General features: G+C 41.7%; 1 protein-coding gene across 10 annotated transcripts in view; it reads left to right on the top strand.

Moving 5' to 3' along the window:
- Positions 1-1,690: 1,690 nt before the first annotated feature.
- The window catches only part of LOC109403306 (zwei Ig domain protein zig-8), a 911,020-nt gene continuing 887,449 nt past the window's right edge, over positions 1,691-25,261 (top strand). Inside the window, exons 1-2 of one of the 10 annotated variants that reach the window (XM_062855318.1) lie at positions 1,691-1,780; positions 2,854-4,914. The gene's annotated coding sequence lies outside the window, so the exon portion shown is untranslated. The other 9 variants (XM_062855317.1, XM_062855326.1, XM_062855324.1 and 6 more) reach the window with 9 other exon arrangements.

Raw genomic sequence — 25,261 nt, 5'->3', positions numbered from 1 at the left:
TACTTAGAAATATTGGGCATCAGATGAAATGATAAAGTTATTGGAAAGTTCTGGTAAAACCAATTGAGCTTATTTGTAAAATAAAGCGTTTGAGGAATCCCAAAAATCTCTGAAACGTAATTAAGTATTTTTGAAACAATATTCAATTGAACAAAAAATATTGAAAAAAATACTGTAAGATTTTCTGAAGAAATTTATGCATTATTAATGTTAGAAATCTGAAATGCCATTTCTAATTATTGTACGGCTCTAAGTGTGATTATTGTAATGAAAAATGTATTCATACACTCGTATAAGAGAAATAAATTTAGGATAATTTTGGGCAGAAATACTCGAATGAAAAACACTATAAGGAAATAAGGAGGATTTTTTCCCAAAGCCAAAATACAACTTTTAAAGAAACTTTAAAATAAGTGAATAATTACATACTTTGGAAAATTTACAATTGTCCTGGGCGTCAACCTGTATGCTTTCCAAGGGCGCCATGGGACCGCGCTACGGCTCTGCATCCAACATCAAAACTAATTGCTGTATATGTTTTCATAAGATTTCCCAGAGCGGTCCACAATTTCCAACGTACCCCTTACTGAAATATTTACGAAAATATTTACCCCAAAACTCTCCAGACCAGACCTAACCCCGGACGGGAGACTTTGCTGTGAATGGGGTTCCGTTGGCTATTTCATGGCTCCCCGAGACAGAACCGGAGCAGCAAACCCTGGTCAACCGTCGACGGTGCTGTTCCAGCCAGCTGTAGAGAGATTTTCCACCGCTAGAACTGAGACCGGGTTTGGAAAAGTGAGCGAGAGAAAACAGCCACTCGCTATCTCGATGGACTCCTTCTGCCCGCATGCATGTATGAAAGCATGTAGCAGGTTGTTTTGGTTCCAGGAACTCGCTTGCACCATCCCAGCATCAACGGCATGTTTTGGGGATGCTCGTCCACGCTTCAGCGATGGGAATGTGGGTCGTCCCGTCGTGCGTCGTTGATGTTTTGGTTCTCCCGGTGGCAGGTGCCTACGAACATGTGTCCTGGCGGCGGCGGGGTGCTGGTGAGACAAGAGAATGCTGGAGAGAGTGGTGAGTGGGGCTTGATTCTGGGAGTGTGACGGAGAATGGCCTGAGATGTGCGATTTGTGGTGTCGTGTAGAAATTCTCCCCGGAAAAGGGGGTGAAGGACATTGATAAAAGGGAACCTAGAAAGAATCGAGTTATCAATTATAAAGGTGGGTTTGTTGATATGGGACTACCGCCGGAGTGTACGATGTTTGCTGGTAGTATACCTGTTTAGTTGTATGAGAATTACTTGCAGGTGATAATCAAGCGAAATGTATTTTTGGGGATGTTAGTAATAGGATTTATGTGATAGGAGATGAAAACGCGTGGGCGTACTAAAAACGTCACAGTCGTTGTTGTTACTGTAGTTGGACTACAGGCCACTTTCCAAATTAGTCCAGGTGATGACAGATGAGGGAGTGAACTTACCTTCCTCTCAAAAAAAAGATTAGAGGGTGGCAAGAGCGCACCTAGAATGCACAACGTGCATTCTGGTTAGTCAAGTGGAACTCACAGCTGGGATGCATGCCGGAGAGAGCGCGATGGTTAGTGCGCAGGTGCATTGGAATGCGAGAATTGTTCTTTGAAGAGTGTGTGAAAATTGGTGGAAATGGAAAATTTGAAGCGATTTTCCTCTGACAGACGGTGTGGCCCTAACAGTTCGATTTCGGCAGCCGTCGCGTGAGCGTTGATCGATGGATGCAGTTTAGTCCGTTATCAGATGGTATAGTGGGAGGCATTGGAAATGTACTAGTAGATCTGCCGGAGTTATTACAGCGCTGATTTCTGGTGGTGATAAGTGAATGTGTACAATTTGGGTCGTTATTTTTGGTGAATCGATTGTGCTCGGTTGAGTGTGAGTACTCAGTGCAACGAAAAAGTTCAAATGTCAACTGTGAATAGCAGTGAGCAAAACAAATGAGAAACCACACAAACATGCCTGAAGGACATTGCAGACTTGTGTTGGTGTAGTTGCCGTATGTAGATTTCGGATCGTACTGGGTACTCTCTGGAGTGCAGTTTTTTTTTTTGGGTGGGGGCGCTGCAAGCAGAGGCGGTGAAAAGCACGAGGAAATTTGACACGCTCACACTTCGGAGAGTACTCGAGTGCGAGGTTTGGAGCCCGTGTTTTGATCTCATAATGCTCCAGGACGGTTTGCACAACACAAGAACCGAATCCTTCAGCCAGGTCAATGCGAGCGGTGCTGTGTAACTGGTGGAGGGCTTAACAAGAGCTAAAAAAAGTATGCCTGAGTTATTGTACCGTGAAAATTGCCGATAATTTGCGCTCAATGAGACCTCGTGTGACGTGCTTCGAGTGCTCCGAGTTGCGAAAAGCGTACAGGCGTAGGTCAAGCCAACTGTAGTGGGTTGTTGTTTTTTGCAATGCAATCCCAATCGAATGTGGATGCTCGTGAAGAAGTTGTGGGAAAAATCGATGCTGGTGAATAATTAAGTGGGCTGGTGTAGTGTTTTTCTCGCTTTTCGGTCCTTATGTTTGCCGAACTTTTCAGCTCAATTTCCTATATAGTGTATGTGTGGGGGAATCGCAGGAATATTTGGATGCCCACTCGGGTGCAGGCTGCTGTCACCAGGGAAAGCATGAGAACCAACGATAATACCGCTGCGGTTGTCTACAGAAAGTGACTTACCTGGTGAGCATGGTGAACTGTCGAACGACTTTCCAGATTATGCAGCACCATGACTGACCGTACTGATTCTATATCCTAGTGGGAAAAACAACGACGGCAAATTGAATTTTCTGTTTTTGCTTCTCTATTTTCTTCAACCTTCTAGGATAATTTATGGGATGAATAATAATCGTGGCAGTAGATAAAACCGACATACAGTATTGAGAAGCAGTGACGGTGCCCGGAGTCCAAGCCGGACCGAAGATATCTCGAAAAGTGATTCAATTACGCTGCTAATGCCTTCGAATAAATTACAATAAATTTGTCGCTCGTCAACCACTTGTGCGCGTACGAAGATCTAGTATGAAATTATCCTTTGGGTATCCGTTTTCTCATCTCTGCGAAGTACGGTGCTCTGAGCCCACAGTGAACTCCTGAACAAATAACGACACACGCAGCCTTTGGTGCTTATCCCAAAATCGACGAAGTACAAAGCCAACAGTCGATGATGTTTGCACCCAGCGCCGTTTGAAGTGTATTTGCCATCCAAGTATAGCAAGCAAAATGTGAACATCTTGGGCAAGCAATCCAATCCCGGGAAAGTCCCCATTCGAGTGGAGCAGCAGTTTCGATCCGTAGAAAAAGGGTCAATGCAATACAAATTGGAAAATTTGTATGTGTTGATTTCAGTCGACGGACGTTCTAATCCTAAATCAACAACAAATCAAAACATGGCTAAATGTGTAACTGTGATGTGAAGTGAAGCGAACGATTGGGTGCGCTTGGAAAATCCTTGCAAAGAAGAAAGTGAAAAGCCGACGGAAAAGCCCTTCCCAAAAGTTGAGCAGGGTTATTGTGCTCATGAGAGTTGACGTGCTAACGAAAAGACACGTGGAAAATCAATGCAAATATTTATCGAAGAGTGTTTCCGCTAATCAAATTTTTCGCTGGCGTTGCCAATGATAAATGGTCGTGAATTTAACCCTCTCCCAGTTCAAATATTTGAATAGTGCTGTTTGTTACTAGCCTAAACCAATTTAGGATCAATTTGTTCCAGCAGTGCTGTGTCTTTCGCTTTGAGATAGTAGTCTTTGCCGAGAATTGGCGTTCCGCTTCTGGAAACGAAAATAATTTCACGGATTGTGCACAGTGCTTTGGGAAATCCGAACGAAACTGAAAGCTAAAAGCTTCGAAGAACCTTAAAATACGTCGCTCTGAAGCGAGTTGAACGGCATACGCCAGAAGGAAAATCCACCCATGGATTAGGCTCTAAACGGAAACTCCTCACTTCTATCAAACCAACGTGCGGAAAGCAGTGTTGAACGTGTGTGCGTATGAAAGCAGAAGTGAAATCGGGCTCCCGGTGAATATTCAATCGGCTCAGGCCGAATGTATGAAGTGTGTGCCACCTCCCTTCGAAAAAAAGAAAGAGGAAATCCGAATGTTAAGTGGTACACTACGGCATTAGTCAATCCAAGCGTGAAAACCTGCCACAATCCGGCGAAGCTCCTAGAGTTTGTGTATGTGAAAGTGCTATTTTTCTCGAACGTCTGAAAAATACATAAAATGTGAAACACCTCAGTGTGAGAAATTCGAGGCAAACAGAAAAATTCACCATACAGAAAAATCCTAATGAAAACCGAAAGCAGCCAAGAGGATTAAACGCCTGAACGGTTCAAGCTCTCCATCTTTTGATCCTCTCCGAAACATCCTAGGCAAAACCATCCCTACTTGTACGAGACTTTCAACGCCCTACCGTACCGTACATATGTGTACCACCAGCAAACCCCAGATAATAATTACTTTGCAGAACCTTTCGGAATATACGGTGAAAAGAAACCCCTGCCACCCACAGTGATAACAGAGCGTTGCGCTTTTAGTTCGGTGGCGGGCGGCAGCGCTTCGGAAACGTCAGAAGCAGCCTTCCCATAGCGCGCGCAAAGTGCTTCATCCGTCGTTGTGTCGTTAACTTTTCATCCAATTTCATTGGGACTAAAGAAGAAAGGTATCGCCTGCCTGCCTGCCTAGCAGTTCGCGGGGCAGCGGGGAAGAGTGTTCGTTCATGTGCCAGCCAGTGAAAAAGGAACCAAGTATATGTTTTGAATTTCTATGCAGAGGAAAATAACTGCACCACCATCATCGTCGTCCGCAGCAGCATCGACTAGATCAAAGAAAACGCTGAAAAAAGCGCCAGTCCGGGGAATCCAGCAGATGGAGTCAAAGAAACGTAAGGACCTTGAAGATTTTTTCCCCGATTTTTTCTGCAACCATGTATTAACGCTGATAAATGAAATGGTACCGATCCTTTAAGCTAATAGATACTTCAAGTTGATTAATATATCTATCTAACATCCATCTAATTATGAAAACGTTATTATGTTTTATTAGAGTTGTATATTATAGTTACTATAGCTGTCTACTAATGGTCCAAGTTTGGGCAAGATGCAGGCAACTGCACATGAAATTAGTGTGATTCTTATAAAATGCATACACAGATGAGTAATGGTAGATCTTCAACGCGTCAATTCGAATACGACAGAATGCTCAAACAGATTTGGAAAAAGTACAAAAGTCTTCTGGTAAGTTACTTGTCGGGCTATTCTAAGCTAAGTTTTATGTATGTTTTTCTCAAAACAAAAGCCATAAACTATGCAGAAACACTGGATCTCGCTGCTTCATTGCAGTCCACAACTGATTTCGGAAGATGCTGTTTCACAGTTCAACATCAGTAAACCTTGCAGGGTTCTGTTACAATTCGTGTAAAGTTACGGTATAAAGAACTGATTTTCAAGTCGTGTGTTTGAATATTATGGGCAGAAGCACTCAAAAATAGTCAATTTGTAATTTTTTTCTTTGTGTAGCACCCAGGCTTGTAAACATTCGACACTTTTCACTACCTTCGCTTTGTTGCCATTGGCGGATCTAGGATTTTTTCCTAGGGGGTGCCTGGGCGGTGCCAGTTTCAGTGGCTTCCAGGTTGTTTTCCTTCTTTTTTTTTGTAAAAGGAAATACCGATCCACCCTTAATTTCTTAGTACAATGATATACTGCGTCGCGGGACAAACTAGCCCGAAAATTTAAACGCGCTATATTTTAAAGAACTTTTTTTTTTTGAAAAAGCCGACCGTTGTACTGACTTAACACTCTCCCCGCCATGTGAGGTTTGAGAGCTCGATAACTTGATTACGTATAATACATGGAATTTGTATTTTCAGTTTGAACTTTACAATCATCACAACCCCGTTGTTTTGTGGATTAAATACATTGATTAAGAATACATTTTCAGAGCAATTATTAGAAGTGTAAATCTCGGAAACTATCATATATCCACAAATTTGCGTGTAACTTGTATTCATCGTGACATCCTCTTTGTTTTACTGCTTGATAACAACCCTTATAAAATTGTTTTCAAGAACAATTGTAAGAATCCTTTTTTCCTCTCCTGTTGCGGAAATTAAGCCACTGCGTCCAATAAGCTGAACTTTTGTGGCATTGTAAGAGATATAAATATTTGAAATTACAAAATCAGGATACATATTTGCATTTTTGGTTTGACCAGAACATTAATAGCGAACTTCGATTTTTCTCTTCGGGATTCTGATTCTATGCTATAATATAATAGAGAAATTAGTGTTCTCGGCAAAACATTGTTACGGTAATTCCTCAGGGAATATTCCCGGCAATTCATTTGGACAATGTTTTGCAATTTATTTTAATTAAGATTTCTTTTAGAAATCTCTCAGTAAAATCTTTGAATTTGTCAAATTTCTTCAAGAATTTATTTGGCAATATGTTTGGAATTTGATACTAAACATCTTTTATGTATACTTTGAAAATTTCATCTGAAATTCCTTTGGCAATTCCACTAGGAGTTTATTTGTTTTTTTTTTATTTCATTGGCAAATCCTTAGAAATGTTTTCTCGGGCGTTCCTTTACCAATTTGTTAGTAGACTTCCAAGTGATGTTTTGTTAATGTCAGCAATTCTATTGATATTTGCCTTTTAAAATTCTTTAATTTCTCTTCAGGCAATTCCTTTGGGAATTCTTTTAGTAAAGCCTTTGGTGATTCATTCGACATTGACTCTGGGAACTTCCTCACATTTTTTTTCGGAAATGTCTTTGGCAGGTCATTCCAGTTTTTTCGGATTTTCGTCGATTTTTTAGACTTCCATTATCTATGCTATTAGGTATTTCTTTACCAATTCCTCGAAAACTCCTTCGGAAGTTCTTTTATAAATCGCTTCTATAATTTAAATAAAAATTCTTTAGACTTTTTTTCTACTATTTCTTCAGAAATTATGTAAGGAATTCCCGCATCAGATAATTTCGGAACACCTTCGGCATTTCCGATGTTACTTGCATTGAACATTTATTTGTGAATTTTATCAGCAAATCCTTTGGAAATCTTGGAAACTTCTATTATAACTTTAGGAACTTCTTCGATAATTCCTTTGGAAATTGATTCGGTAATTTTCTTAGAGATTTCCTTCGGGAATTTCTTTAAAAAAAAATCTGGCGGTTCAAAAACTCTGTCACTGCAATCACTTTTGGAATTCTTTCGAAATTTTCTTCAGAAATTCATTCGATGATTTCGGAAAATTCTTTGAAAATTTCTTTTGTGAATGTTTGTGGAAATTTTTATAGAATATATTTTGGCATTGTTTGTATGAGGGTAGTTGTTTGTAAAGAGGGTATTCTGCTTAGAGTGTTCGAAAAGTCGGTACAAGATATATTTTGGCAGTTTATTTGAGATTGGATTTGACCAATTTCTTTAAAGAGCCTTACTTGAATTCTTTTGGCAACTGCTTTGAAAGCTCTATAGTTATTTTGAAAGAATTGTTTCCGGCAATTTCTTTGGGAATTTGTCAGGAAATTTTTCGTAAATTTCATAGGATTTTTTGAAAATTTTTGAATTTCCAGTTCAGCAATTTTTGGAAGAAATAAATTCAAATACAATTCTATCATAAAGAATTACAAAAGTAATCACGATAAAATTGCCTGGGAAATTTTCAAAATAATAAAAAAAGAAATTGCTAAAATAATTACTGAGGAATAGCCATTGAAATATAGAAAAAATCCAAAGAAATTGTTAATTACATTCTCAAGAAACGTAACTAGCTGAATATCAGTTTCTTAAACTAAAGTTTGCTTAAGAGTGGTTTGTTCCTCTCCTATGAAGCTTAAATGTTTGTTGGGTTCCTATGAAACAACCGTAGAAATTTTCAAAAAAAAAAAAAAACATGCCGAAGGAACCCTCAAAGAAATGGCCATACTACAGTTTAGCCAACGATGTTTAGCATATACGGAGCCGTGTGTTCTCGAATCCCACCAGAACGCGATTCTTTTTCCACAAATTCATCTCTCAATATGTCAATTAGCAACATTCTGTGCCTTCTAATTAATTAGAAGTTTATCCCGTACATTCCTAAAAGATTTCACTAGAGATTTCTCTAGTGATACCTCCTAGGATTTCTCTGGAAATTCCAACTATTCCCGAAATTCGTTTAGGGATTCCTCTAGAGATTTCTATTGAGATTACTTCAGCTAGAATTCCTTGAAGAAGGCAAAGAGGAGTTCCAGGTGTAATACCATGATTAATTTCTAGAGTAATGCATGAATTCCTGGATGAGTCTTTAGAAAAATCCCTCGAAGAATCAAAGGCAGTTCTGGAAGTATCCTAGGAAAACTAACTAGAAGAATCTCGGCAAGAATTCCAGAAGAAATCTCCAGAGGGATTTGTGCAGGTATCACAGTAAGAAATTCTGGAGGAGACCTAGGAGGCATTCCTGAAACATTAGGAGCAGCAGGAATCGCTTATGGAATCCTAGGAAGAGTTCCTGGATGAAGTCCAACAAGAAATATTTGGAGAAATCCCAGATTTTTTTTAGGATTTCCAGGAGGACACACCGAAGGTACTTCTGCAAGACATCTAGGAAGATTGTCTTGAATAATCCCAGCAAGCTTTTGTGGGAATCCCTGGAGAAATTCTTAGAAGAATCCGTAGAAGAATTCTGGGAGGTATTACAGTAAGAATGACTGGAGGAATCCTAGGAGAAATTGCTGGAAGACCCACAGCAGGACTAGCTTGAGAAATCCAGCTGAAATTGCTGGATGAAGGCCAAGAGAAGTTCCTGTAGGAATCCCATAGGAAATTTATGAGAGAATCCGTGGACAAAATATCTTGGAAAAAAATCTTGAAGGCTCTGGTGATTTCTGAAGAAATCACAGGAAAAATCACTGGAGGTATTCTGGGATGTATCACTGTAGAAACCTCAGCTAAAATCCTACAAGGAATTGCTGGTGAAAACTGTACAGGAATTTCTAGAGAAACCCCATCAGGAATGCCGGGGGAATCCAAAGAAAAAATCCTTGGAATACCTAGAGAAGTCCCTGCAAGAACCGGTAGAGGTTTTCTGGAAGAATCTATAGAGAAGGCCCTGAAGGAATCGCAGGAGGATTTTCTGAAAGAATCTCAGGAAGAATTCCAGCCATAATGCTGGGATAAATTCGTATAGAAATCACTAGGAAGAATTTCTGGAAAAATTGATGGAAGAATCATAGGATGAGTTGTTTGAGGTATTCTTGGACGAAGGCCAAAAAGAGTTTCTGCAAGAATTGCATGAGGATTTTCTGGAGAAATCTTTGGATAAAATCTCCGAAGGGATTCCTGGATGAGTCCTTGGAGAAATCCCTGGTGGAGCAACCAAAGGAATTTCTGCAAGAATTCCAGGAAGATTGCCTGGAAAGGTCTCAGAAAAAACCCAGGAGAAAGCTCTAGAAGAATTCGTAGCATAATTTCGGAAATATCACAGTTAGAATTTCTGGAGGAAGAATAGCTGGGAGAGCCGCAAGCATTGCTTGAGCAGTCACAGCTGGAATATCGGGAGGAATTCTTAAAATTCCGGGAGCTATCATAGAAGTAATTTCTAGAGAAATCCTAGAATCAGCAATGCCAGGAGTATCTTAAGAAAAGTTGCTCTAACAAATGACTGGAGGAATACCTACAGTTCTCCTTGAAAGAATCGGTAGAAGTATATTGGAGGAATCGCTGATGGAATCGCAGGAGGAATATCTGGAGGAATCTCAGGAAGATTTCACGAAAGTATTGCAGCAAGTAAGTATGCCAGGAAAAAGCCCTAGAAGTATTTCTGAAGGAGTCTTAATGGGAATTGTTTGAAGAATTCCAGCTGAAATTTATGGAGGAAGGTCAATAGAAATTCTTGGGTATATACCCTGTGGAATTTCTCTTCCTCTACCTCTGTATAAAGTCCTGGATATATCCTTGAAGAAATGTATGGGAGAATCAATTAAGGGATTTTATATAAAAATCTCTGGGAGATCTTCCAGGAGAACTTTCCTAGTAGAATTCCAGAAGGTACCACAGTGAGAATTTTTAGAGGAGGAGAGACATTGCTGGAAGAATCGCAGCAGGAGTTGCTTGAGGAATCTTAGCCATAATTCCTGGAGGAAGGTCAATATAAGCGCCTGGAGGAATTCCATGAGAAATTTCTGAAAGAATCTCTGAATGAAATCTCCGAAAGAATTCCTGGAAGAATCACCGGAGGAACTGCTGAAAGGATCCCAGGAAGACTGCTTGAATAATTCTATCAGAAATTCCTGAAGAAATTCCCATAGAAATTTTTAGAGGAATCCCTAGAAGAATTCCGTTATGAATCATAGCAAGAATTTCCAAAGAAATCCTAGCAGAATTTTCTGGATCAATCTCTGCAGAAATTTATAGTATGTACAACCCCATCAGTACTGCCTGGAGTATCCTAAGGGAAGTTTATTGAAGAAATATCGGGAGGAATCCATAAAAGAAGCCTAGATAAATCCCTGTATGAATAGATAGAGGTATTTCTGGAGGAATCTATGGAGAAGTATGTTGATTGTTCTTACCAATATCCAAAATGCCAAAACGTACAACAACTATATTAGTAATTCCGGGTATGCTTAAGTTCTTCAAATGTGCCATTAAAAAATATTGGAATTATTCTGTGAAGTTTTAAATTTAGGTGACTGTCAAGGAAAAATTCTAGGGGGTGCCAAATTTGTTCTAGGGGGTGCCAGGCACCCCTGGAACCCCCCCTAGCTACGCCATTGTTTGTTGCCGCGGTCGGGTGTCAGCTTGCTTTGTTTCATTCGAGCGCGACCGCTACCTTTTACACACAACACGAGCGGCAGAACGAAGATCAATAAACAGAAGAAATCGTCAAACCATTGTCATCTGGCACGATGACATTTGTCTAATTCTAACTTTTTCGAATATATTTTCAGCCAATTCCGATTATGAATGTTAGTATTAGTTTAATCTTGCATGTTGCATTGAATGCGACACACATTTGGCTAACACAGCTCTCATTTTGGAAGAAGACAGGAATAACAAAAACCGAACCGTCTCCCGAAGACGCTATCGTGCTGAAGCGCATTCGTTTGACTTTTTGTTTCGTACAGTAGTATGATTGCTTGTGTGGCGAATGTCGGAGACAAAGGAGGCCGAATATCGACGAAAAGGTTCAAATGACTGTGATCTCTAACAAGACTGGTAGCACCAAACTTGAAATGCGGCACAATTAAGTTTATGTCAAAGCAAATTCCGTCACGTTAAAGTCACCATTAAAATAGCGAATTTCTTAGTGTGTACACTTAGAAAAAATCATGTAAATTTCCGTCACTCTGGATGCACATATTCAAGCAACACATATGACGTAAATTTAAACGTCCAAGTGACGTAATTTTCTGTCATATTTAACTGAATATTTAGTCATATGAAACGTAATGATGCACGATTCACAAATTGTTTACGTCACATCAACCTCAATTACAAGAATGACGTATTATTAAGTCAGAAGACCTATAAATTTACGTCATTAAATTGTTTACGTTCTGTGCAATAAATTTACGTCACGAGTAATTTTAATTTTTTCGTAGTGTGTAGTCAAATAAACTTCCAGCTATGACGGTTAACATAATATGTCGTATCAATTTGTGGTCATGCAATTACTCCAAGTCATGTTTAACATGACACATAACCTAGCACAAAACGGTAGTTTAGTTGATATTTTAAAGTTTATACGATATTTCTTTAACTTCTATGACATCCCACGTTCCAAATATGAGCATCACATGTCATAAATAAATTACTCGTTTTTACGATCTGTGTAATTAAATATCATATAGTATTTTCCAAGGCTTAAACATGTGGAAAGGGCGGGACTGCCAACGCCAACGCCTACTACCTATTCTGTCTCTCCAAGGCGTATTTTAATTTATTTTTTGCAATTTCTCCTCGTAATAGGCTGTTTTACCACACGCAAATCCGTCAGAAAAAGGCCTACTTTCCCACACCAAATTAGCAGTGTTGTAAAGGTTCATTACAGCACTGATTTGCGTTGCGTAATGAACCATTACAGCACTGTTTTATGTTTGGATCAATTTAGTGATCTTTTGTGGACGCTTTTTGAAAAATTGTGACAACTGCACAGTATAACCTGCTATGATAAGACTTTCTTAAACATGACTATGAACATCAGTGTGCAGTTTGATGAATAAGTTTTGTTGAAAACTACCCTTAAGCGGTAATTTATGAAATTGCAAAAAACGTTGTACGCAACTCGGTGCAGAACTCGATTTTTACAGCACTCGTCGTAATTATCCAACTCGGCAAGCCTCGTTGGATAAGTGTACGACTCGTGCTGTAAAAATCTTCATTTTGCACCTTGTTGCGTAAACTACTATTTTGCAATTTCTCATCGTAATAGGGGGCTGTCCATAAACCACGTGGTCATGAGGGGGGGGGGTTCGGCCAATGACCATTTTGTATGGACAAATAAAAAAAATTGTATGGACCAATGACCACGCGGGGGGGTGGGGGTTGGAAAGTCCCAAAAAATGACCACGTGGTTTATGGACAGCCCCTAGGCTGTTTTACCTTACGCAAATCTGACAGGAAAAGGCCTACTTTCCCACACCAAATTAACAGTGCTGTAATGGTTCATTACAGCACTGCTTTGCGTTGCGTAATGAACCATTACAGCACTGTTTTCAGTTTTGGTCAACTTCTTGATGCTTTCTGGACGCAGTTTTGACAAATTGTGACAACTGCACAGTACCTATAACCTATTATGATCAGATTTTTTCAAACATTGATGTTCATGAAAAAGTTTTGTTGAAAACTATCCTATACTAAATAATTTATGAAATTGCAAAAATCATTGTACGCAACTCGTTGCAGAACTCGATTTTTCCAGCACTCGTCGTAATTATCCAACTCGGCAAGCCTCGTTGGATAAATGATGCTTCAAAAATCAGTTATTTTCATCAAATTTTCAGCTAGAAATGACCTTGTGTGTAATTTTAACGGGCAGTGGAGGCTTTTACAGTCATACTAACATCATCGTTATGTGTAACACCCTCTGAATCTGTTTGATTTTGGTTTAAATTCAATCTTATGTCCTCTAGGGGTCCAAAATTCGACCGTTACCCTAGTTGCTATTCTAAAACTCTATCCTAAAAACGTGATTTAAGATTCTAATCAAGAAGTTCAACTACTAATTGTTTCATAAAATTATTTGCTTAATTACTCAATAGTTTAGGTACGATATAAAAATCTAGGTATTTTGGCATATGATTTGCCGTATAACTCAAAACTGTGCCATGCTGGAGCAAATCTAAACTCGAATTCAGATTCAGTAGTCCAAAATCAGTCAAGTATGAATAAGCATGAGGTAGGAATTTGTGAGGACCAAAGCTTTTTCCCGGTTGTCAATTCACCCACCATTGTGCAAATCTTCAACCTGGGTACAATAATTAGGTTTCAACTGTTTACTCAGTTAATGAAATTATATTGATGAGCTGTTGCAAGGTTTTCTCACGTTGTTGTCGTTTGTGTAGCGCTTAAAACCAGTATATTACTAATCTCAACATCCTGTTGCAGTTATTTAATTTGAAATATAATGCGTGGTCAGTGTCGCGTGGTGTTCATTACGCCGAAGAATGTGATGGTGAGAAACCCATCTCCACGCGATGTAATTGAAGGTGTTTGTACATTGTGTATGTGAATGTGGGGCCAGCAAAGCAGTGACACCACTCCGATGTTATAATTTATTCAGACGATAAGTGTGGTTATGAATTTTCCCCGGGCCTTGCATTACCCGCGCACAAGGACAACACCAGAAGCCTTCAAGCACAGAGCTCGCTCGGTCGCTCAGATTGGCAACAACTGGCGAAGCTTTCTCCTCTGTCTGTTGCAATGCAGCCCGCGGAGGGTGCACTGACTGCGCTAATGGAAGCACACTGGATTTACTTGCAACGTCTTCTTTATATTATCTCCATGGTCGGTGCTGCTGCGCTGACGTTGTGGCCACGTTGTGCTGTCACGATGTGAAAGGTGGCTTCGCTCGTTACAAATTCCTGAAGAATGGGTGGAACACGATAGTAATGCTGGTGCTTGATGGAGCGCAGTCCGTGTAACATCGTAACCGAGACGGTAAAACTTGACTGAATTACAAGCTTTCCTATTTTAATCTTTCACCGTCTGGAAGGGATATGTAGGTATTGTGACTTGCTTAGCCCGCAACCGTACATAGTACTATGTATATATTTTGAAATGGTTTGTGAATGTTAATATTAATTAAAAGTCGATTAAAAAAGAGATTACGTTAAAAATGTTGAACTGAACCCATGTGCCATTTTGCAGAAGCCAAGTAAATGGACTTTAATACACACGATGATTAAGCACATAATGTATACGGGCGTTGGTATTGAATCATTCAGAAGAGAATTTTTAATTGACTTATCGATTTTTATGTAATGTCTGGCTAGGTACATCCTGAGGGCAAATACCTTTTCGTAGTGATTTTTATAATTAACTTAAATATTCTTATTGGTTTGAGCAATGTTCTAGTCAGCATTTCCTTGGAATATGCTCAGTAAACTGTATCACTTCTAGAATTCCTCTGTATTAATAACATACTTTAAATATCTTTTGTTTAACCATTCAAATGAATTGTAACTATAGTCAATATAAGCAATGACGACTATTAATACATAATGGCCGTACAAATACGGTTGAAATGAGTCGTTTTTCTTGTTCAAAGCTATATTAAAAGCTTACGATCCTGTCTAATTTTGTTCAAATTCCTCGGAATCCGATATACATATGCATTAGCACAGAAAGTGTTTTCTGTGACGACGTAAGATATAAGTACCAAAGTTGAGTGCTTCTACCAAAAGGAGGATATTCCTTTGTAGATTTGATAAGCTCGTCACAGTACTGTGTAGCTTCTTACTGTAAGAATGCTGTTTGAAGGGCCAAATCAACTTCTACGGCCTGGCTGTGCGCTTTGAAACATAACAATCCACAAGAGTCACATTCTTCTTGAAGCACTGCTGCTATGCTTTCAAACATTTGGAGCTTTTCTTCCTCTCAAGTATGCTCACTCATCGATTCTCGCCAACGTCGGTTACTCACGGTACTTGAACCATATCGTCTGCTGATCCTATTAGTGTCTAGGGCTCGTCAAATAATTTCAGCTTCACTCCAAGTACCACAGCCGAACAAACTTTAGGCAACACCATTTCATAGCAATTGCGTTTCAGTCTTTGGTTTGGTTGTTCCTTCTTTAGCATGTAAGCCTCTGTCTGTATATATCTAACAATTACTCGAGCCCCACTTCCGTAGAAGTGTTTATTTCCTTATCTTGATCGTCGCATTTGGTAGCACGCACGTACATTCGAATTGGCTCTCTACGTAGCCAAGTATCCTAGCAGAGTGCCATAGGCGGGACCACTCTTCTTGAAGCTTTCACCGAGAGGGTGAATGCTCCAGGGCTGAAAGTCAAAACCACTCAAACCTCAACCGGCCCAGAAACTCAAGGACGTTACGCAACGTCAGGTTTCGCCACAAACACTCCCGACCCGAGATGGAGCAGGATGAGGAAGGAAACGAAACCGGCGGAAAGAAATCACGTCGTCGCACCGTCTTTGAATCATTATCCGTCACATCATCACCACCGCACCACCGCGCCAGGCCAAAGACAGACTGCAATTCAATGGAGGAACTTTCTTTTTCCTTCCCTTTTTTCCGTAAGAAGTTTTGCAAGCAGCATTGCCCTGGGGAGCATTTTCTGTGGGTCGTTATAATTAACGATACTTTTGCCTTGCCTTTCAAACCAGACTGTCAATCGTGGATTGAGCGAACATTCCTTCTAGCTGTGTCTATATACTTGGTGATAACTCCCCCGAAGGCACACCACCATCAATTGAGCGATGGTCAAAGAAACGATGCCTCGTGGGAAAAGGTCGAATGTTAATTAATTTTGAACTCGGCCAACCGTGCAGTTGAAGTGAATAAATTAGTATCCTGGCCACGAGGTCGCGGCTAGGTTGCGCAAAGCAACACCGGCTAGTACAGTACCAGACAAATCGAATGGTCGAGTAGGAACTGCTTTTCGAAATCAACAGTACACTTGCCTCATGGTTTTCTAAAATTGGTTCCAGACGAGCTTGCTGGTCTAGTCGCTACCGTTTCTGCATATCCCTTTCGGGACGAAGCACAAACAAGTGCAATCTCCATACAAATGGCTCAACTTTGGCTCTTCAGAACTCTTAGATTTCCCAACAAAACAACAATTATTTTTCCTTATTTGAAAGACAGCAACTGCAAGGTCAATTTCTGGCGACGAAAAACCGAACACCATGTTAGGGGCGGGTGATCAACGTCCGAGTGCCAGGGAAGGACTCTAAGCTCAACTGTGCACTACGAGCCAGCCGTAAAAAAAACCATTGTAACGGAAAATCAGCAACAGAATAATACGAACCGAGACCAACTGCAACGACCCCAGTGAACAAAAAGGACTTGCGTTTGGACATTCGGTACGTGGAACTAAGGATCTCTCAACTTCATTAGGAGCACCCGCATACTCGCCGATCTACTGAAGGACCGCGGGTTCGGCATCGTAGCGCTGCAGGAGGTGTGTTGGACAGGATCCATGGTGCGAACGTTTAGACGTAATCATACAATCTACCAGAGCTGCGGCAACACACGCGAGCTGGAAACACCTTTTATCGTGATGGGCAACATGCACAGACGCGTGAGTGGTTGGTGGCTGATTGACGAAAGAATGTGCAGGTTGAGGATCAAGGGCCGATTCTTCAACATCCGCATACACTCAAACCTCCATCTAGGTAGGATCCATTTAGGTAAAATCTATTTAGGTCCCTCCATTTAGGTAACGTTACCTAAATGGAATATGATTGTGTTCAGATCAGTTGGAGTACTTAAGATGGTATAAGGTTGGTTCAAGGGAAAGAAGTAGTGAGTGGTGTTGAGGGGGTATGGGGAGAAGGGGGGAGTGCAATGTTGAAATATGCCTCATACCCCCCCCCCCTTCTCCCCCTTCCATGCAGTGTTGAAAAGTGTCAGTATCCAGCGTCATTTCCAGCTGAAATTGAGATAAGCAACCATCTTTCCACCATTCAATTCATATCAGCTCCAGCATTGATGACGTCAAACCCGACATCAACCTATCATTCACCTGTTTTTATTTTGGCCACCAAACCCAACATAGACCCAATAGCTGTTCGATGTTGGTCCAACAATGGCCCAACATACGATAAAAATTGTCTCGACTTTGACCCGACATTCAATATTTTTTCAGTCTGGCGGAATTTTGCTGGGTTTTTCGTGTTTCGTGCCCAGCTAGTCATTTGAATGACAATTCTGATCTAAGACCCTCCAAAACCCCGGAAAACGCCCCTGAAGCCCCTTCCCTTCTGAAATCCACCCCCTCCTGAAACTCCTTGAAAGCCATCAGCATGACCTCCTCTCCATGACCTCCTCTCCTAGTAACTCTCCCTTCTTAAACTTATTTGCAACCTTGAACTCCATTTAGGTAATAAACTGAATCCATTTAGGTAATGAATACATTTAGGTAAAAATTCTATTTAGGCAGTCCCGACTCATTACCTAAATGGAGGTTTTGGTGTAATAATCATGCACAGACCACACTCATTGCAATAGCGAAGTCGCTTAAGTTGAACAAGGCTCCGGGTCCGGACGGTATCCCGACATTAGCCATCAAGACGGCCATCGAGGCTAAGCCTGACATGTTCAGAATGGCTATGCAGATGTGCCTAGACAGAGGCGAATTTCAGGAGAGGTGGAAAAGGCAAAGATTGGTTCTACTGCCCAAACCCGGGAAGCCACCTGGCGACCCGTCGGCATACAGACCTATCTGCCTGCTGGACACCGCCGGAAAACTGTTGGAACGGATCATTCTGTCGAGGCTGATGGTCTATACCGAGAAACCCGATGACTCTGGTCTCTCGGATAACCAGTTCGGCTTCCGGAAGGGTCGATCGACGGTGGACGCTATTAGAGCTGTAACCAAAACGGCCGAGATAGCGCTCCAAAAGAAGCGAACAGGAATCCGCTATTGCGCGGTCGTCACGCTGGACGTTAAGAATGCGTTCAACAGCGTCAGCTGGACCGCCATTGAGTGCGCAATACACCACCTAGGAGTCCCGGTTAGCCTATGCCGGATATTGGAGAGCTACTTCCAGAATAGAATGCTAATCTATGACACCGAGGAAGGCGAGAGGAGCTACAAAATCACCGCAGGGGTCCATCTTGGGCCCGGTACTATGGAACGCGTCGTATGATGGCGTATTGAGGCTCAAACTTCCACCGGGCGTAAAGCTGGTCGGCTTCGCCGATGATATTACCCTCGTGGTATACGGCGAGTCGATAGAGGAAGTGGAACTGACAGCAACTCACGCAATTGGCATAGTGGAGGATTGGATGAGGTCGAGACATTTGGCACTCGCGCACCACAAAACGGAGGTGGTGGTGGTAAACAACGGCAAGTCTGAACAGCAGGCAGTGGTCACCACAGGTGGATGCACGTTCAACTCTAAGCGCTCACTGAAGCAATTGGGGGTCATGATCGACGATAAGCTGAAATTCGGAAGCCACGTAGAATATGCCTGCAAAAGGGCAAGCATGGCGATAATGGCATTGTCGAAGATAATGTCAAATAGCTCGGCAATAGTCTCGAGTAAGTGTAAGCTGCTCGCGGCAGTAGTGGTCTCCATACTACGGTATGGCGCCGCTGCATGGTCGAAGGCGCTAGTGGTTAACCGAAACGTGAAGCGACTTGAGAGTACCCACAGGCTGATGTGCCTTAGGGTGGTGAGCGCATACCGCACGGTCTCAAAGGATGCGGTATGTGTGCTAGCGGACATGATGCCCATAGCTTTAGTGGTGGCAGAGGATGAAGAATGCTTCGAGCGACGCGGCATAAGAGGGGCGAGGCGTATCGCCAGAACCTCGTCTATGCTGAAGTGGCAGAGCGAATGGGATTCCTCCAGCAAGGGTAGATGGACACACAGGCTCATACCGAGCGTGTCCAAGTGGACGAGCAGGCCCCATGGCGAGGTGAATTTTCACTTGACTCAATTTCTGTCAGGCCATGGGTGCTTTAGGTGGTATCTGCACAGATTCGGACACGCAGGCTCCCCCGCATGTCCGGAGTGTACAGACTGCGACGAGACCGCGGAGCATGTGCTCTTTGAATGTCCACGTTTCGTGGAGCAAAGGTCGAGTATGCAGGAGGTATGCGGTAGAGATATCACGCCTGACAACATTGTTGAAAGGATGTGTATGAGGGCGGACAAGTGGGACTCCGTTACTTCCACGGTTTCTCGAATCGTACTTGAACTACAGAGTAAATGGTGAGCCGAACAACAGCTAGTTGAGTTGGCCCCCCTTCCCCATCCAGGAGCTTGAGTTCAATGGGTAGTCTAAGTACTAGCCAGGACCCGAGCCTCCAGGGGAGAGTGAACAACTTAAGGCGGTAGCTGGTGGAACGCTTACTATTAGAGTGTACTCATGTACGGTCCCCCCTTCTCGAAGTCATCCCTAACGGGCGTACCGCGAAGGTAAGGAAGAGAGAGAATGAGTTTTTAGTGGGTCGATCCCCACATCACCCGAGGAACCACATCTTGGGTATCTGATGCAGATTTTCTCATTCTATATATAAAAAAAAAGACCACACTCCGGAAGCACTGATGATACAAGGGCGCATTTTACGCGCAGCTCGAACGCTAGTACGATCGCTGCTCAAGCCACGACGTCAAGATCATCATAGGTGACCTAAACGCTCTGATAGGCCAGGAGGAGGGATTCAGACCGACGATTGGACAGTTCAGCGCCCACCAGCTGACGAACGGAAACGGCCTACAACTCATTGATTTCGCCGCCTCCAAAATTATGGCCATACGTAGCACCTTTTTCCAACACAGCCTCCCTTACCGTTACGCCTGGATATCACCACATCAAAAGGAATCGCAAATTGACCACGTACTGATTGACGGGCGGCATTTTTCCGACATCACCGACGTCAGGATTTATTGTGGCGCTAACATGGACTCCGACCACTATCTGGTGATGGTCAAACTGCGTCCAAAACATACCGTCATCAACAATGTACGGTACCGGCGACCTAAAGCGACTGAAACAACCGGATGTCGCCTCAGCATACGCGCAGAATCTCGAGGCAGCGTTGCCAGTCGAGGGTGAGCTCGATGTGGACCCTCTAGACGACTGCTGGAGAACAGTAATTTATTCCAGCGTAACGGGACACCGCGAGGAACTAACTTTCGTGATCAAATGACGTCTGCAATCGAATGCAATGTTCATGATCATATGGTTTAACAGGTTTTATAAAAAGCTTATTAGATGTACTTCCTGATGCAATACTTGTTCTATGGGGTTTTGGTTCCAATTTACTTTATATAACATGTTACATTTCGTAACGGGACACCATCGCAGAAATCTTCTTTTTAAAAATTTCAAACTGAAATGCGTATATTAGCTCTGTTATGAGGTTTTGAATAATAGAGTCTTCTAGACATTTCTTCTTTGGATTGATGTGAACAAGATTGCCGAAGTGAGTTTTACTGAGAAATGTATAGTTTCGGAAATATTCTTGATTTAGTTTTGGGAGCGCAGCGTTACGCTCGCGTGAAAACAGTGTTTTGCTAATGGTGTCCCGTTACGGCTAAAGACATCTAGTTGTAGATCAAATGCTTTGCTAGATAAAATGTTGGTGTCTTCGGCAATGTTTTTCAGACAGATGGTAGCTGTCCGACAGGACACAAAAAGGCCTTCAAACCCGCTCTTGCCCTATGGTGGCCATCGGAATGGGCCCTGGGGAACCTGTTTCGAGGTTTATTAAACCTTCACGTACCCGATTCCCGACAACTCATTTTCAAAATGCTGGCAGTTCGTCAATTTTCATCCGAATTTTTTGAAGTCGCCCTCAATTGATCATAAATTGGTGCGAGTTTATTATACTCAAGTGGCCGTTAAATATTCGGAACCATTCCGGCGATATTCCGGATTGTGCAGGGGTCAGGGGGTTGTCAAAATGGCTAAAAGTGATTATTTCGAGTGTTGTTGTGTTTGAACCATCGATTTTCAGGGAAATTTTTGTTGCGAACAGTGAAACGCAGCTGCTGTAACCAGATTGGAATAAGTTGGCCCATCCGAATCCCCGTGACAGGTTCCGCGGGGCCTCATTGGGGACACTTCTGGTTTTCAACCTAAGCATGCCGTGCGACATATCAATCTTCATGATTTCGAATGACTGAGTCAGAAACGGTAGATTGAAGTATGTATCAACTAATTTGGCCACCCCGGAACATATAGCACAGGTTCCACAGGGATGTCATCGGGGACATTTCTAGTTGGCAACCAAAACATGCTGAGCGACGTGTCAATCTTCATGATTCCGAAAGAATGGGATAGAAAAAAAATGACTTAAGTATGTATCAACTAATATGGCCGCTCTGTAACTTCTGGAGCAGGTTCCGCGGGGGCCTCTAAAACACAATAACACACACGAAATAATCAGTTTTAGCCATTTGGCAAAACAGATCCCTTCCCCACCCCCTGACTACAGTACAACCCGGAATATCTCCCAAATGGTTCCGAATAATACATGGCCACTTGAGTGTAATAAATAAGCACCAATTTATGATCGATCGAGAGCGACTTAAAAAAAATCGGATGAAAATTGATGAAATGTCAGCATTTTGAAAATGAGGTATCGGGGGTCGGGTACGTGAAGTTTAATTGTATCTCCAAAACTATGGTTGTGCGACGTATCTATCTTCGCGGTTTTTCCACATTCTACATTATAATGATCCGAAGAAGATTTAATGATATCTATAGTACATTCTTCCAACACAGTCTTTTCAAGCATATGTTGCATGTTGCTTTAATCCTTTATTTGTAGGCTCATGCGCCTTTGGAATAAAGGAACCAATTTTATTTGAAATATTTTTTACATTTTAAAGGGGATTTTTCTTCTATACTATGTTAGTTTTGGGGAACAGTTTAACTCGCGGCTTGGTCGAGGTTAGAGAAAACAATGTTTTATTTTGGAAGCGATGGGATTATGGGAGCTTTCCGTTGATATTTGGCTAACGACAACCAGTCAGTGCTGAAAAATTCATTTCGCCATATCTAAATTCAATCACCTACAGCTCATTTTAGAAGCTGCACCTGAGAATATGGTATATGAAAAACTTGTGTGGCTAGACCAGTTCTGCAAGAAAGTCACGGAAAACCCGCTATTTTTCGAACATTTAAAGTAAATGTCACGGACTACCTTTGAAAAATGCCAAATGATATTCACCGTGAATATCATTAGGCATATTTTGAAGGTAGTCTGTGACATTTACCTTAAACATTCGAAAAATATCGTTTTTTCCGTGACTTTCTTATAGAACTGGTCTAGCCGCACAAGTTTTTCATATACCATATTCTCAGGTTCTGCTTCTAAAATGAGCTGTAGGTGATTGAATTTAGATATGACGAAATGAATTTTCCAGCACTGCAACCAGTAATAATACAAACAAACGGATTTCGAGAAGAAAAAAAGGTTGATAACCAAAACGACAAGAGGGAGGTCGCTAGACTTTTAATCAATGGTTACTAATTTATGTAGTCACAAAAAGTAATGCAATGCCATTTTCGTGATGCATTTTTGCCTTTCTCGTACACTAAGTGTACTGGAAAGGCTATATGTTCACTCCAAAAATGACTTTTTGATAGAAGGCCCGGAGGGTCGAGTCACATATACCAATCAACTCAGCTCGACGAATTGAGGTGATGTCTGTGTGTGTGTATGTATGTGTGTGTGTATGTATGTGTGTGTGTATGTGTGTGTACAAAAAAAACTCACATCACTTTTTGGCAGTAAACCTCAACCGATTTTAATGACCAACGGTTCATTCGACGCGGAATCTGGTCCCATTGTTTCCTATTGAAAATGGTTCGGATCGGTCCAGCCGTTCCGGAGTTATGGCCATTTAGGTGTTCCGGATCGGTACCCCAGGAAGGGGCCAGATGTGAAAACGCTACAAACCCATTCATACGGCACATCAAACCACGGCACTTTCGAAAACATGATGAACGGTAAACAGGAAAATAGTCTCGGGCCATATCTGAACCGGTAGTGTTCCGGAACCGGTTCCGGGTGACCCGCCAGAAGTGGCCAAATATGAAAGTGAACCAAACCCTTCATGCGACACATCAAACAGCGGATTTTTCAATAACCTGATAAACAGTAGGCAGGAAAACATTCTCAGACCATATCTGAACCGGTAGTAGTCCGGAACCGGTTCTGGGTGTTCCGCCGGAACTGGCTAAATATGAAAGTGAACCATATCCATGCATGCGATACATCAAACAGCGGCTTTTTCGATAGCCTGATGAACAGTAGGCAGGAAAATATTCTCGGATCATATCTGAACCGGTAGTGTTCCGGAACCGGTTCCGGGTGTTCCGCCGGATGTGGCCAAATATGAATGTGAACCAAAGCCATACATGCGACACATCAAACAGCGGATTTTTCGATAACCTGATAAACAGTAGGCAGGAAAACATTCTCAGACCATATATGAACCGGTAGTATTCCGGAACCGGTTCTTGGTGTTCCGCCGGAACTGGCTAAATATGAAAGTGAACCAAACCCATGCATACGATACATCAAACAGCAGCTTTTTCGATAGCCTGATGAACAGTAGGCATTAAAATATTCTCGGATCATATCTGAACTGGTAGTGTTCCGGAACCGGTTCCGGTGTCTCGCTGGAAGTGGTCAAATGTAGTAGATATCAAAACCCATGCCTGCGGCACATTAAACAGCGGCTTTTTAAATAACGTGATGAACGATTAGTCAGAAAATAGGCTCAGACCACAACGAAGATCTTTATAAAGGCTACCGATAGTGTTCCACGACCGATCTAGGGTGTTCAGCCGGAAGTGGCCAAATGCCAAAAAGAACCAAACCTTTGCATGCGACACATCGAACCGCAGTCTTTTTTTAAACCATGAGGAACGATTAGCAAGAAAATAGGCGCAGACCACAATAGAGGCTACCGATAGTGATGCAAAACCAGCATTGGGTCAGAGAAGAGAAGGTCATCTCCCGAGTCAGAAATTGATAAATATTTGATGCTGTTGGTCGCGACACCTAGCGGTTGAAGCCACACTTTTTACACGGAAAATTTCAACCGTGTTGACACGAAAAAGCAAAGTATTTCGGAGGCAGGTACACCAACTCAAAAACTGATTCGCAAAAAATATGTGATTAATTAGAATGTATTTCGGGGACACAGTCATAGTTGCTTATCTCTTAAAACCGTAAATAGTGTACGCGATACAATAGTGATGGGAATATGTATAAAATCGTTAAGATAATTAAGAAAAATTGCTAAAACACCATTATTATGCTTTATAACAGCCTGCAATTGCAAAAAACATCTTTGGTACGTGTCCCATACTATTGCAATAGTGGCCGAAACAACAACTGATACGCTCGCAATGAAGCAAAATTTCGAAGAATAAGATAATTAATCATCGATATGACGTCATCTGTTCATTAGTTTTGATTATACCTGAAATAATCAATACACTTTGAGCCATGCAGTTGTCTTGACGTTTATACACGATGGAAACGAAAAGGGTAGAAACAAAATAAATCGAGTCGATTTTTCACGCCAAAAATTTATCACTTTTCGTGTGTTCGGTTTGTTCTGAGATGCCCTTCTCTTCTCTGATTGGGTGCTTCCTAGGGTGCTTCGCAGGAACTTCAAAAATGAACAAAGTCAATGCAAGCGATAAATATGTGTAAGAAAACAAAATCTTGACTGAACTAAGGCCCCATACATACAGACGTCTTACTCTACTCACTCTCCATCGTCCTTGTTTTCAACGGTTGAAACAAATATGTATTAATCGTTGTTGCTTGTTTGACGTCTACTCACTACCAACATCAAGCCGCAGTGAAACGCGACCTGATTAGCATTTGGCGATTATTTTTTTCGTAACGATGAATATAATAGCAATATGTTACGAATGATATGTCTGTTTGTCTGTACTAAAGCAATCTCATCAAATCACTGAGGTGTAAAAATATACAGTAGGATAGGTCAACGTTATATGAGAAAATTATCGTATTAACCCCGGAGAAAGTTTTTTCAATCCTCTTTTCTGTCTAAAA

This window comes from Aedes albopictus, chromosome 3 (assembly GCF_035046485.1).
Source record: "Aedes albopictus strain Foshan chromosome 3, AalbF5, whole genome shotgun sequence".
Taxonomy (NCBI): Eukaryota; Metazoa; Arthropoda; class Insecta; order Diptera; family Culicidae; genus Aedes; species Aedes albopictus.
Note: the sequence above shows the minus strand (reverse complement) of the source record. Positions and strands in the feature narration are given on the sequence as shown.